General features: G+C 44.7%; 1 protein-coding gene across 1 annotated transcript in view; it reads left to right on the forward strand.

Annotated features, from left to right (window-relative positions):
* The first annotated feature begins 11,544 nt into the window (after positions 1 to 11,544).
* Positions 11,545 to 15,706, forward strand: part of MYO3A (myosin IIIA) — a 226,934-nt gene continuing 222,772 nt past the window's right edge. The window contains exons 1-2 of the mRNA XM_006115285.4: positions 11,545 to 11,749; positions 12,746 to 12,874. The gene's annotated coding sequence lies outside the window, so the exon portion shown is untranslated. The remainder of the gene's footprint in view (positions 11,750 to 12,745; positions 12,875 to 15,706) is intronic.

Below are 15,706 nucleotides of genomic sequence, written 5' to 3' on the forward strand. Positions count from 1 at the left end.
AGCACCATATCAGCTGTTTGCCTCCTTCACCTTCTGGTACGCTTGCCGGAGTTCCTTTATCTTGGCTCTGCATTGTAGGGTGTTTCAATCATTCCCCTTTGCACAAAGAGCTAGAGAAACATGAGTGTATGAGATCCAGTTCTTTTGGGTCACTCAGAGCTGTGATTGCACACACACAGATAAGATCCAAAAGCTCTGGGGTGCTCCAACCAAGAGTGTGTTTTGAGTGATAGCAACCCCTGTTTTCCTCAAAAGATCCCATGAGGACCACTGCACAATGAGCCAGACAGCAGGAAATGGATTTTAAAGTTCTGTGGGTTTATGGGAAATGTGCTGGCGTTCAATAAACTCAAAAAAAACCCCTCCTGTAGTACACACTACATGATGTCATCAGTAAAGGGGGGCAGGGGACAAAAGTCCCTTGCAGAACTGAAAGTTTTCTCTCGCCAAAACTGGACGTTTGCCAGGGGTTTTTTGGTGACAAAACTTGCCAGTGTAGAAAAGCCCTAAATCAACTGAGCCTGTTATCTGCTTACTCCCCGTTTTAAACTGGGCAGTACCGCATGTGTACCCGGAGGCTTTGGGATTTGCACGTCCACTGAGCTGGAACTAAGCAGTCGATGCTGTGAGAAATTCTGATGTTTGGGTTCAGGGCATCCTTGGGGTGGGTAAGAAAAAGGAGACAAAGAGAAAACAGACAGCATCACATAGAATAACAACAAGGTGCATCTGTGGTGGAGCTTGTTGTTCATTCGTGCTGCTTGGCTCCCATGTAAACCAAAGCAAAGATGGAGATGTCTATTTCCATCAGCAATGTCAAAGTTAAGCCTGGACTGCAGGAGATCACATGTGGCTACATCTACACTACGAGTTTTGATGGAAGAGGCAATGCAAATGAAGCACGGATTAGCATTTTCTCACGCTTCATTTGCATAATCTCTTCTGATCCTTTTTTGCACAAGGGGTTTTTGGGCAAAAACAAGCAGTGTGGATGTTTCCTTTTTGTGCAAAAACCCCTTTTGGCACAAGTTCCTTATGCCTCAAAAAAGGAGGTATACCAATCTTGTGCAAAAAGGGGTTTTTGTGCAAAAGGGAAACATCCACACTGGTTATTTTTGTGCAAAACACCCTTTCGCAAAAACGGATCAGAAGAGATTATGCAAATGAAGCGTGAGAAAATGCTAATCTATGCTTCATTTGCATTGCCTCTTCCAGCAAAACTCATAATGTAGACGTAGCCAGAGTGTTGCACTAGGATAGCTCTGTCCAAGAAGCACAGGAGCGTCTGTGCTCCCTCTCTCTTCTGCTCTGAATTTCCTAGAAATTCCTGTCAAATGATCAGTCAGATGCTCTTGAAGTAGCTCATTTATCTACATAATCTGGATACATTTGTAAATAAAACAGAGTAAACATAATGGCCAGTTCCAGGAAGCACATCATGAAAGCATTTATTTTACATTCAGCCATTAGCCTTTCTCATTACATTTTGAATTTTGGACAGTTTGGACAAAGTCACTTTCACTTTCTGGATCTCATTACAGAAGCCTAAAGTGTAGTACCACTGTATTGTCCTCTCCTAGGATACCAAGGAAAACCATGATGTGTTCAACTCCAAAAGTCTTTGCTGTTCAACTCTCTTCATTTGCTTATGACTTGTTGCTTGGTTTGAGCATTAAAAAGAAAGGTATTAGTCCTTGGTGAGGACTATACCCATGCAGAAACTCCATATCCAGGCATAGTTGCTGCAATTCTGCTCAAATGGAAATGAGATTTCATTGAGACAGATTTAGCTAATGTAAAACAAACCCATTTTCTTCCCTCCCCCACAGCTCAAAAACTGATGATGAGATTGCTTTTTAGCGTAACAAAAATAATTATTTCTTATAGACCATGCATGGAAAACTTCAGCACGCTGCATTTCAGTGTGAACTGTTTTACACCCTTAATTTTAGCTATGCAATTCAGGCTTTGTCTACACTATAGGCTTCTTGTGCAAGAAGCTTTTAGCAGAAGAGATATTCCACAAAACCTTCTTGTGCAAGAGCGCATCCACACTGCAAAAACGCATTGAAAAAGCAATGCTCTTTTGTGAAAGAGAGCATCAAGACTGCATGGACGCGTTCTCAAAAAGAAACTCTTATTGATATTTACAGAATGGCCACCAGGGCACCTGTGCTTTTTTTGATTGCCTCTTTTTGTGAAAAAAACCCTGTTCCCCATCCACACACATCTTTTTGCACAAGAGCTCTTGTGCAAACGAGAGTTATTCCTCATAGAAAGAGGAATATCTACACTGAAAAAGACCCTCTGCTCTTTCAATTTTTTCACTGTGCTTGGGGTGTGGTTGCTCTGTGAGTTTTTGCACTTGAGGTGTGGATACTCTGCAAGTTTTTGCGGAAAAACAGCTGTTTTTCTGCAAAAACTCCCAGTGTATACATAGCCTGAATGCTGAAAAAATGTGCAAGGACACACTTCCAAGGGATGTAACACTGTTTATTCCATTTTGACTTCTGATTGTATAGAGATCTCTTTCTGTATATAAAAGATTTATTGGTAGTGATGTGTAATAGCATTCACCAGGCATATTTTTATTGTATGATGATTTCCCTGTGAATGCGTCAAGTGGCACAACCTGGTAATATAGCTTTCAGCTTTCAAAGAAAGGCATGAAACATTTTAGCATCAGTGATCTAGTATTTTCATCTAGCCTTGCAACTTGGTCAAATATCTCCCAACATCTATGTTTTCATTGTCACTCTGCTGCTTCAGATAACCAGGTACTCTGGACAGATGCCTGCTAGCCATTATGAGATTAGGGGCTTTCTCTCAGACTACCACTGTGACAATTCCCTGCTACTCTTACCGTTTTTAAATCAGTGGAGCAAGAAATGAAAAAGATATCCCAGCAGCACTGGCTCTCGAATACCAATAGCAATAACAATTCAGGATTTGGATTTCATTCAAGCACTCATGTTGCTTTTTTTATTGTAACTAAAATAATGTGATCTCTGTAAATAAATCACAGTTAGTGTGAAGCAGCTCTAAACACTAGCAACATAAAATAGCTAAAGATTAAATCACATAAAAGATATAGCTATTACATGGTTTCATGAAGGAACATTCCTGAACTCTTTAAATGAAGGGCATAAATATGACTCAGGGTTTTTCCTTAACATTTCGTTTTGATTTTTGACATATGAACAGTTGATCTCTCTCCTTATAGCACAGATTCCAGCCTGAATATTTCCACTTCTCCTTTCTCAGGTTTTCTTAGAACCTTGAATTAGCTTGCTGCAGTTTGCCAGTATAATACAGTGATAACATCTAAAAATGAATAGGGAGAGAGATGGTGAATGTTTATTGCCTTGATGGTTCTATTTATTATGGATTTGTATAGTATTAAAATGTATAAAACATTAATAATGTGATTCAATTTTCTACAGTTTTCCTTTGAATATTGACAATTAGTTTTATTCAGCAACTAAATGGGTTTGTTCACTCATTGATGCACAGGAGATTTATGCGCCCAATTCCCATTAGCATTAATGGAAGTGATATGTGGAAGACTTTTGCACATTAATGGGAGAATAAACCTCTAAAAATGTATTATTGCCAAAACCATTCATCAGCCATGTCACACTCAGGTGGGCCCGATTTTCTTCTGCATGCAGAGCTCCCTTGTCATCTGTGGGCCTGATCCAAAACTTATTGAACTCAGTGTAAAATCTCCCAGGGAGTCAATGGGCATTGCATCAGGTTCTGTGATACTTCTATGCTGAAAGGGTAGGTCTCATGCTGGGATATGAGACAGATCTGAAATCAGCAGGAAGTGCTACATTTGTCTCGTGAATTGCTTGTCTACATCCATTGATTCTGATCCTTGAAATAAGAAGAAGAAAATAGTAAATGAAAATGTTCCATAATCACTTGAGTGAAGCTACTCTCTTCTCTGTGGAAGATTTAATATAATACATGAAAACAAACAAATCAGAGTAAGAGCGGCAAGGAGTCCTGTGGCACCTTATAGACTAACCGAAGTGTAGGAGCATAAGACTAACTGAAGTGTAGGAGCATAAGCTTTCATGGGCAAAGACCCACTTCGTCAGATGCATGTAGTGGAAATTTCCAGAGGCAGGTATAAATATGCAGGCCAGAATCAGGCTAGAGATGACGAGGTGGATCCAATCAGGGAGGATGAGGCCCACTTCTGTAGCTGATCTGGAGGTGTGAATTCCAAGAGAGGAGAAGCTGCTTTTGTAGTTAGCGAGCCATTCACAGTCTTTGTTTGATCCTGAGTTGATTGTGTCAAACTTGAAGATGAACTGTAGCTCAGCAGTTTCTCTTTGAAATCTGGTCTTGAAGTTTTTTTGCTGCAGGATGGCTACCTTTAGATCTGCAATTGTGTGTCCAGGGAGATTGAAGTGATCCCCTACAGGTTTTTGTATATTGCCATTCCTAATATCTGATTTGTGTCCATTTATCCTTTTACGTAGGGACTGTCCGGTTTGGCCGATGTATATAGCAGTGGGGCATTGTTGGCACATGATGGCATATATTACGTTAGTAGATGTGCAGGAGAATGAACCAGTGATGGTATGGCTGATCTGGTTAGGTCCTGTGATGGTGTTGCTGGTGTATATATGTGGGCAGAGTTGGCACCGAGGTTTGTTGCATGGATTGGTTCCTGAGTTAGAGTTATTATGGTGCGGAGTATAGTTGCTGGTGAGAATACGCTTCAGGTTGGTGGGTTGTCTGTGGGCGAGGACTGGCCTGCCTCCCAATGCCTGTGAAAGTGAGGGATCATTGTCCAGGATGGGTTGTAGATCACTGATGATGTGTTGGAGAGGTTTTAGCTGAGGACTGTAGGTGATGGCCAGTGGTGTTCTGTTGGTTTCTTTCTTGGGCTTGTCCTGTAGCAGGAGGCTTCTGGGTACACGTCTGGCTCTGTTAATCTGTCTCCTCGCTTCCTCGTGTGGGTATCGTCGTTTACAGAATGCTTGTTGAAGATCTTGTAGGTGTAGGTCTCTATCTGAGGGGTTGGAACATATGTGGTTGTACCTCAGTGCTTGGCTGTAAACAATGGATCGTGTGGTGTGTCCGGGATGCAAGTTGGAGGCATGCAGGTAAGCATAGCGGTTGGTAGGCTTTCAGAAAAGGGTGGTGTTTATGTGACCATCACTTATTTGCACCGTGGTGTCCAGGAAATGGACCAACCATGTAGACTGGTCCTTGCTGAGGTTGATGGTGGGGTGGAAGCTGTTGAAATCATGGTGAAATTCTTCCAGAGTCTCCTTTCCATGGGTCCAGATGATGAAGATGTCATCGATGTAGCATAGGTAGAGAAGAGGCGTAAGTGGACGAGAGTTGAGGAAGCGTTGTTCCAGGTCAGCCATAAAAATGTTGGCGTATTGTGGGGCCATGCGGGTGCCCATAGCAGTGCCACTGGTCTGGAGGTATATGTTGTCACCAAATCTGAAATAGTTTCACCAAATAGTTTCACCAAATTGGAATACTTATCAGTATTTTATACTAGCAAGGGGCTAGCAGAGTGGGGGGGTGCATGAATCATTGCAAAGCTTTGTGGATATGAGAGTAAGGAGCGCAGGAGGCTGGGGGCAAGAGGAGTATGAAAGTGAGGACTGGGAGATGAAGAGGGGTTAAGGGTGAGAGGCCTCATCTGGCATCAGCTTTTTCTCTCCTTCCAGCCCCACCAAGTCCCGAAGCTGCCAAGGTCTTTTTTTCTCTTCTCCCCCAGCTATTAGGGGGGCCTTTTTTCTCCCCCCAGCACCCTGGCCACTGGGGGCCTTCCCCCCGACCCCCAGCACTGTAGACAAGGACCAGGAGGAGAGGAAAGGGTTTGGAGCAGGGGGGCTACTCACAAGTGTAGCAGCAGGCATGATGGTGAAGCCCCAGCTCTGCTGGCCACTCCCTTGATGGTATGGCTGCCCCCAGTGTGGACACTCTGCAGGATAGCTCTCCCCTGGAGGCTCGCTGTGCCCAGTGGCCACTCTCATATCATGTCCCTCCAAACAGCAGCCCCTCCTTTTGCATTTTATGGGAAACTGTCCTTTTCCTGAGGTTTCTGGATGTCCTGGCACAACCAAATCCTGACTTTGCTTCAAGTTAGGAGAAGAGGAAGCAGCCTGCCAAATTTGGTGGCCCTAGCTCTTACTATTTAGGAGTTCTTAAACAAATGGACTCTCAGACAGGCAGACACTCTAAAATATACAGAGAGATGGATAGAAATGATGTGAGCTTTCTATCTGTATTTTATTGCTATTGGATGGGAATCTAATAAGCTAAAAACGTAGAAGGAAAATAAGATTGAAATGATATTATAATGGTAACCAAAATCCATAAAAAAACAATTCTTGCCCTAATTCATGTACTTGGAATTAGGAATTACAGCATGCATTATTATGTGAGAGGAAACAGTATTTTGAGAGATCTGCAATACAAAGGCACAGGGATTTGGATTCCACACTGAACTCTGTGACATGTTGCTAATGTGCTACAAACATGAGATTCTGCCCAGGCTTCACAAAGAGTAAAGGAAGTTTGGAGGAATTTCACAAAACTAGGAATGAATTTAGAGCACTCCTAGGCTGAATTTCAAGCAAGCCTGCCCTGTTTGATGGGACTTGACTAAAAACCATGTGAACTACTGTGGTTTCCGAAAATGTCTGTAACAATGGGTATATGTCTACATTAGGCAACTTTTAGTGATAACCATGTTGCTAAAAGCTATGTAGTATAGACATACTTTGAGAATTTCAAAGACTGTCCCATGCTCTGCTTTTTCTCTCATGAAAATTATCTGTTGTGGTTTCTTTAATGTAAGTAAAATTACCCAAGACTGAAAGGATATGTTCTGATCTTCATGACAGTAAAATGTGATCATTTCAACCAGGCAATGTGACTGAGTTTTGCTTTACGGATTGGGGAATTACTTCGGCATTGTACAAGTACATAAGAAGATAAGAACAGCCATACTGGATCAGACCAAAGATGCATCTAGCCCAGCGGTTCCCAACTTTTCCAGGTGCGAACCCATTTTGACAATTCAAGAAGACTTAGTGACCCAAGGCAATTCAAAAACAGAGGGAGGAGGGGGCAGAGCCAACTGAGGAGACACTTGGTGACCCTTTTGAAATGTAATGGCAACCCATATTTGGGTTGCGACCCATAGGTTGGGAAACCTGACCTAGCCCAATATCTTGTCTTCTGACAGTGGCCAATGCCAGATGCCCCCGAAGGAGTGAACAGAACAGGTAACCATCACTACACTGGCAACTGAAGAACAACAAAACTTTTGTCATTCACACATACACAACAAAACTGTTGTCACACACACACACACACACACACAGACAGTACCACAAATGCTTTGCTGCTGTACCAGTGTAAACAGTGCTTTGCTGGCAGGAGTATTCTTCTTCTGAGAATGCAAATGCTGCTCTTAGGGAGTGGAATTTTTTTGACAGCAAAAGTGTCAACAAACAGTGTCTGACTTTAGCAACATGGCTGAAGCTGGGTAGGCATATAGATACAAATCTCAATGTGAAGCCCACAGTCACTAGTAACTTTGGGTATGTCTACACTACCCCGCTAGTTCGAACTAGCGGGGTAATGTATGCATACCGCACTTGCTAATGAAGCCCGGGATTTGAATTTCCCGGGCTTCATTAGCATAAGCGGGGAGCCGCCATTTTTAAATCCCCGCTGCTTCGAACCCCGTGTAGCGCGGCTACACGGGGCTCGAACTAGGTAGTTCGGACTAGGGTCCTATTCCGAACTACCGTTACTCCTCGTGAAACGAGGTGTACCGGTAGTTCGGAATAGGCACCCTAGTCCGAACTACCTAGTTCGAGCCCCGTGTAGCCGCGCTACACGGGGTTCGAAGCAGCGGGGATTTAAAAATGGCGGCTCCCCGCTTATGCTAATGAAGCCCGGGAAATTCAAATCCCGGGCTTCATTAGCAAGTGCGGTATGCATACATTACCCCGCTAGTTCGAACTAGCGGGGTAGTGTAGACATACCCTTTGTGCACCAGTCACTAGATTGTCAGGCTATGTTTACCCCCAAATCTGGTAAAGACAGATAATAAACTTAAAGAAAGGGAGAGAAAAAAAACGCATCTACAGGAAAAAGCTCTGGCTTCTTGTGCAAATACATACATAGTCATTTTCTGAATATTCTTGCCAAGAAGTTATGAAACCATAAAACTGCATTTAAAAAATTCCTGGGTCACATGATAAAGAAGTTTTGCAACATCACTGAAATTACCTCACTGAAACCATAAAGCAAAAAGTCAGTGTACCCACTGGAGTTTGACTATGTTATTGAATATCATGTTGTCGAAAGCCCACTTCTCTGTGTGTTTACTCCCTTCTTTCTTTAGACATGGCTACAATTTCCTTCTCTGTTTGCCATCCAGAAAGATCATTGCATTTCACTTTGAAAAACATAAGCAGGTGCACTTATAAGACCTGCAGTTTTGAAGCTTATATTGTGCCACAAAACAAAAGTGATGATGTACTGATGTTGCTAGTGATGTGTTGCACAGAACCTAGGTACGTGTTTGTATATAAGGAAGTGTCCTAAGCACTTGGGGGGAAAGGGCAAAAAGACAAAACAATAACCATGTCACCACAGTACAGAAATTAAAAATGAGATTTTTACCTGTGTTGTCCTCTTGACTTTACTACATGGATGGAGCAACCAAAAACCACACACTGTTGTTGAAACACAGGGACTGAAAACCATACATAATTTGAGGGCCACAGGAAATGGTTGGGGCCACAGAATGAGCTCTGTTCATACACTAAGTCCATCCCCATAATCTGAGCTCCCATTTAATTAAATTGCAGCCATGTTCATCTGAGGTTAAATATTGGTGCTATGATTTGTCATCCCCAAACACAATAAACCAGAACCTGTAAAATACAAATGTCCTTCAATGAGTACTTACTCAGTGTCTTTTCACTTTGTAATACTTCTCTCTAAATACATATCACATTGTTTCTAGATGGTACCAGTATCAGTCAGGAAACCCTGTGCAATAGCTTTCCTTACATGAAGGGGGGGAAAGTACTTGTAAATATTCACAAAACCCTTGACTTCCAGCTAAATGGCTGCTGGTATCACAACAAACGGTTGTAACATGGCACTGCTAACTTCATGAATAAGAAATGTTTGACTTATTTATTAGTCGGAAACTGAGAAGATGCTAGGAATTTGCTGTGCTGCACAAGGACTTTCTCTGTTCTCCTTGATTATTAATAAAGCTGCAGAGATAAAGGAAATTCACAGCTGAGTTACAGAAAGTTCTATGAAACAATACAATTCAGCTATTTCCTATGCACTCTACAACTCAGTGAATGGAGTCCTCTGTATACTATTTGTGATGACTTAAAGCCTAATTCACTCCAGGATTGAACAGAAACTCAAGCTGCAGCTCTGCCTAAGAAGGGCCAAAGCAATGCAAGCCATCTGCCACCATGACTCCTCTGCGGGGCCTCGGCCTTGCCAGCAGAGCTTTGAAAGGGGTTCAGATGTTTTTGATTGTTAACTTTGTTCTGCCTCCACAGGGCAGTTCAGTGTGAAGAAACAGAGCAGCAGGAAGTAAAGCAAATTCATTCCTCTGTGCCCTCCTCCTGTTAAAAAGATGTTAGGCAGTAATCATTTTGCCCATCGGGGATAATACCTCTTGGTAGACTGGAGCCATTCACATGTATAGTTTATCATGAATGTTCTGTATACAAGATTTGCCCCAGGTCAGTACTTTGCTTGTTCGCAATGCTGTATTTTTGTATTGTATCAAAAGTTATACACATGCTGATGGAGTTATTTTCAGAGTCCCTCAGGGACTGTTCAATAAATTAAAGGCAGGAAATCCAAGACATGTTATCTCTTCTCTCTAATGCCATCTGAATTAATTGGAAAATTGCTCTCTGTTGCATAGCAAGTGCAAACCACAACATATTGCAACCCTTAATTGTACTGAGGCAGACACATATTGAGTCTTGTGCTGTTTGTTTTGTGAGGAACTGATAAATTAGACCTTAAAAACTAAGGCCCTGTGTGCTGTGTGTGAACATATAGAGATCCCCCACTACCTATGCTGGCACAGTCAAATAGTCTGGTGTTGGGCACATTAGACATGCATTAAGAGTCGTATAGAGGTCATCTTTGTGTAAAATTACCTTAGCTAAAATTTCTCTTTTGCAATATTATGTATCATTTGCCTGCCACTCTCTACCCCAGAGCTAGCTGTATATCAATGCTGTATATATCTACTGTGGAGCTTTTGGGGACCCTAAGGATACGTCTACATTGTGGTGCTATTTTGGGATACTTCTGGTATCCTGAAATAACTATTCTGTGTCTTTGAAACAAGCCCATTATCTTGAAATATAATGGGCTCGCTGTTCGAACGTCCCCGTAAACCTTGTTCCATGAGGATTAAGGGACATTTCGGAATAGCACTCTATTTCAAAATTTGGCACTGTGTAGACAGTGCCGAATTACAAAATAGGCTATTTGGAAATTCACTCAAAATAAGCTACACAATTTGTGTAGCTCAAATTGCATAGCTTATTTTGAGCTAAGGGTGCAGTGTAGATGCACCCTAAGGCAGAAAAGGCACTGTACATGTAAAATATTGTTACTGATTATTATCATTTTGTATACAAACTAGCCATAAATTGCATTTGCCAAGCAAAATATCTTAGGTCTCGTGATCTCTTAAACAGTGTTTTCAGATCAGGGGCTGGATTGCATTTAATGGGAGTTTTGCCATTGCTTTCAGTGTGATCAGGATCAGACACTGGGAATGTAAACTAATAATATTGGAAGTGGACAATAATCCATGTCCACTAGACAACCTGAAACAAGTGCCCTATGGCTTCACTGCTTAAACTAATTAATACAAATAAGAGTATGGCAATTAAAGCTCATTACTCTTGGTTGTAATGTTTAGTAACAATGGGGCAGATTCTCCTATCGATTTACACCTTGACTTCCGAAGAGTTCACTCCCATTTTGTGCTGATGTTAGAACAAGGAGAATCAAGTCCCTTGTATTTTGTTCTGGAAATGCAGTGGACTGGGAGGGGTGTATTCCTCAAAAAGTGCAGAGAGGAGTTTGAAGTGGAATCTGTGCTACGTGAAGGGGAGGGGGCCAGATGCAGTCTAGCTATTCTGAAAATATTTTCTTCATATTTCCCACAGGCCGAAAATGGTAAACAATTTCTCTTTACGTGAAGCTTCCTCCTTTGAATTCAGGCTAAACTAAGCTAACATCAAAGATGTGTTGTCGAACTGCACAGCAGGAAGATCTGGGTGGCGCTGCTCTTATGTGTGTGTTTGCAGTGCTAGCCTTCCCCTGCTGTTCTGATTTGTTATTCTCTTCCTGTCCTGTGGTGTCTGCTTAGTCAGGCAGTTACTGCAATTGCGACTGGGCACAAAACTGCCTACAGAAATAAAATGAATTTTTTTGTGGGCGAAGGGCTGATTGTATGCTAGCAATGCACATAGAATGGCAACGCTGGTGACCTCTTACTGGCTGGCCTCAGGCACTTCAATTGTATGTGACCACCAGGATTAACAGGCGTGTAATAGCAGAAAACACAAGTCTAAAAACTGCTTGTGGTGGGGAAGTTCTCCAAATGGAAGCCTGCAGGTGGTTGGGATTGATGAAGATGGAGCTAGACATTAGAATCTTGAGGACAACTGGCTGCAACAGGAAGGTAGGAATTGTCACTCTGGATGGGCCCACGTTCCATCCTGTCCTATGTCCTGTAATGAAGAGTGGCCAGTTTCAGGTGGCTAGGGTCCTATCATGTTCACAGTTGTCACTGTCATGGTCAGAGGATTTAAAAAATAATAAATTTTATTTTTTCAGCTAATTAAATCTGAAATGGCAGGCTGTTGTAGGACTAGGAATCCTGACCCAAAAATGAGTTGTGAGGTAGTCGCAAGGTTACTGGGGGTGGAGAGGTTGCAGTGCTGTTGTCTTTACTTCCGCACTGCTGCTGCCAGGACCACTGCCTTCAGAGCTGGCCAGCTAAAGAGCTGCAGCTACTGACAAGGAACCCAGCTTTGAAGGCAGAGCTGCTACCAACAGCAGTGCAGAAGGATGGCATGGTATGGTATTGCCAGCCTTTCTTCTGTACCATTGCCTGCAGAGCTGGGCCTTACGTCAGCAGCTGCCACTCTCCTGCCCCCCAGCTCTGAAGGCAGTAGAGAAGTATGGGTGGCAATATCACAATCCCCCTGGCAACCCTTCTGCAACTCCCTTTTGGTTCAGGACCCCCAATTTGAGAAATGCTGGTCTGCCCTGTGAAATCTCTATCATGTAGGGTAAAATCACACAAAAGAGCAGATTCTAGGGGGGGTGGGAGAGGGTGTGTGGATTTCATGGTCCATGACACATTTTTCATGGCTGTGAATTTGGTAGGGCCCTACAGATGATTTATAGGATAGTACCAGAAGCCCCCAGAAGTTTGATGTGAGAGAATCTGCTTCCCTTTGCCCCCAATTAAGGTCTCATTCTAATGCCTAATGGTTAGTTTGGTTTAAATCTTGAAGTAGGAGATTTTATATCCCCTGCAAAATATTGTTAGCAGTATCTACTATAAATAAATACACATAGTATATATTACTCACCAACAAAGAACGTTATTAAGGTTACAAAGTTATGAAATGGATTATTGCCTAGATGGCTCCTGCTTAATTTGTTTCAGGAGGCAGGTGTATGAGACAGGGCCTGCAGAAAGAGAAAGGATGGTCTCATGGTTTAAGATGTTGACAGCTGCCCTGAACAACTGGATTCTGTTCATTGTCTCTGTTACTGCATTGCTATGTGATGCCAGGTAGGTCACTTACATCAGACTTTTCATAACTGGTCACTAATTGCGTGTTCTCTATCCCAGTCTCCCACTTGGCTCTTCATCCAATCTCAGTATCCCCTTAACCAGCTGGCTCCCAGTCCCACCTGTTTCCTTCTTTGGTTCTCAGACCCATTCTTTTTACCCTGGAGTCCTGTTTCCACCCCTAGTCAAATTCCTAGTCCCAGTTTCCAACACCCTTATTCCTCCTCTCTACAGATGCGGTGTCAGTCTGCTCTCCACCTGCTCTAGTCCCTCTGTATTCAAACCAAGCAGTTTCTCCCTCCACTCTGTCTGAGCTAAGCATAGGGATACCAACTGTCTAATCACACAAACTCAAACACTCTTGCCCCAGCCTACTTGCCATCTCCTCCATCCATTGCTCACTCTCCCTTACCCTCTCTCAGTTTCACCAGGCTGGAGCAGGGGTTTGGAGTGCAAGACAGCATGCAGGGTGCGGGCTCCAGGAGGGGGCTGTTGCTGCTGGAGAGGATTGGGATGCAGGAGGAGGTAATGATTTCAGGCTCTGGCTGGGCAGTTGGTAGCACAGCAGGGCTAAGGCAAGCTCCCTGGTTGCTCTGGCCCCACATTACTCTCATAAGCAGTCAACATGTCCTTGCAGCCCCTGTGGGGTGGGGAAAGGGGGAAGAGGGCTCTGCGCACTGCTCTCACCTGCAGGCACCGCCCCCAAAGCACCCATTGGCTGCAGTTCCAGACAATGGGAGCAACAAAGTCGATGCTTGGAGCAGAGACATAGAGACCCCCTGGAATCCCTCATGCAGACTGTTTCCAGGAGCACCATGGAGCCAGAACAGGCAAAAGCCTGCCTCACCGCCACTGTGCTGCTGGACTTTTAGGGTATGTCTACACTTATGTGATTATTTCAAAATAAGCTATTTCAGAATAATAACACCTAAAATAGCTATTTCAAAATAGCGCGTCCACTCTACAAATGCCCATTGAAATGGTGCAGATCTATATTGAAATATCATGTCCACACTGATTGGAGGCTGAATCACATTTAAGACTCCCCAGAAGCATCCGGGCAGGATATTAGGATAGCACTTAGCCTGAGGCAGCAGCTACAGGAAGTATCTGAGGTTTGTTCTTGAAGAGGCTCCCCTCTACAACCATTACTCAGGCTCTTCACCTCTGCTTACTTCCATGAGTGACAGCAAACTCTTTTCACTGCATGCTCTGGTTGCCCTTGTGGACACCACAACACTCCAGCCATGGACCTGGTCGGGGGAAGCTAGCCCCCAGGCCTGCTCCTTACACCTGTGGCCCTGCCCCTTCTTGTAATGCAGAGCTGCCCTGCACACCCTGCCTGGGGACCTGGCAATTCTGTCAGCCCCCTAATCTCAAGAAGGATGATAAGGATTTCAGGGAGGCTGCTGCCACCGGAATTTAGAGATCAAGGACATCAGCTGGTTCTGCTGCATACTGTGATGATTGAACCATGAAACCCATTACAGGCACAAAAACCCCTGCCCCTAGGGATAAATTAATGCTGGTGTAAGGTGGCAGTATGGCCTCTGGATGACCTGGAAGGGGAAGTTCCCCTAAAGACCCCTTGGTGGGCAGTGCCAGAGCACCCTAGCCCCACCCCCAGGAAGCAGAAGGACAGGGCCGGAAGCATAAGAGAAGGAAGGCCCCACTTAGTTGGAGCCCAGTAGCCGAGCAGGGAGGAGGCTTGGCCAAAGGCTCAGCGGCAGTGGCGGCGAGCCTTGCCCTGCCGGCCCAAGCCAGATGACTGGGTTGGACCCCTGGGTCTGCTGCCATGCCTGGAACCCTGCTCTACCCTGCAGCAGCCCCAGAGTGAGCACTGAGATCTGGGGAGGCTACCGAGAGCCCCGCTATGGCCCAACACTTCCCCTGGTTCTCTGGGACCCAGACCTGACCCTCGCCAGTGGACTGAGCCCCCTGGACCTCTGCTACCTATAACCCCTGAGGAGCCTGTGGACACCCTGCTGCCTCCTTTGACCCCCATTGAGCCTGCCGAGCTGGACTGGAGCCATGTAGAACCCCCAGGGGGACCGGAAGGTAGCCCAGGGAGGGCTGGCTTAGGGCTGGCTGAGGAGATGGATGTCAGCTGGGCAGCAGATTGTGGCCTGGACCCCTGCTAGCCCCTGACTAGGCCGGTGTGTTGCGGCCAAGGGCCCCACTGACCTGATGGCAGCTAGTGCTGCCCTCATTAGGGCCCTGGGCTGGGACACAGTGGAGTGGGTGGGCCGGTGTCTTCTCCGCCCCCTCCCCAAGGGGAGCAACCCCCCCGCGCCTGTCAGCTGTCCGCCAGCTAGGAGATCCGACCTTGAACAAGGGGCCAGGTGTATAGACTGATTATTGGTCAACCAGCCCTGACCCGAGGGCCTGTCCAGTAACCGTTCTGATTTGACTGTTTGAACATTTACTCCACCCTGACCCCAGAGTCAGGCACCTGAGTGGGGTTTGATTGACTGTTCATCCCGCCCTGGCCCCGTAGCAGGCCCCAGGGACTGGTTGTGGGAAAGTGGCAGAGTCGCCTGCCGCCTGGGGACCACTACAGCTGGGCTTTGAGGTCTGTGTATAATGCAGTGACTTAGAATCGAGATTGAGAAGTGCTCACTGGTCCCATCCAATCGCTCCCATGTGAAAAGTTATAAAAACTAATAAAGCTCTGAGGCTGGGTATTACTAATGCCTCATGGATTGGAGGTTTAAAAGAGGCCAGGTCTTTGCAGGGAAGAAGTCAAGTCAAGGTTATGGGTGAACAGATCCAGCAATCACTGGTGAAGAAGAAGCCAATCCTGGTAGGATGTAAGTCTCAATGTATGAGGAA

Source organism: Pelodiscus sinensis, chromosome 2 (genome assembly GCF_049634645.1).
Source record: "Pelodiscus sinensis isolate JC-2024 chromosome 2, ASM4963464v1, whole genome shotgun sequence".
Classification (NCBI taxonomy): domain Eukaryota; kingdom Metazoa; phylum Chordata; order Testudines; family Trionychidae; genus Pelodiscus; species Pelodiscus sinensis.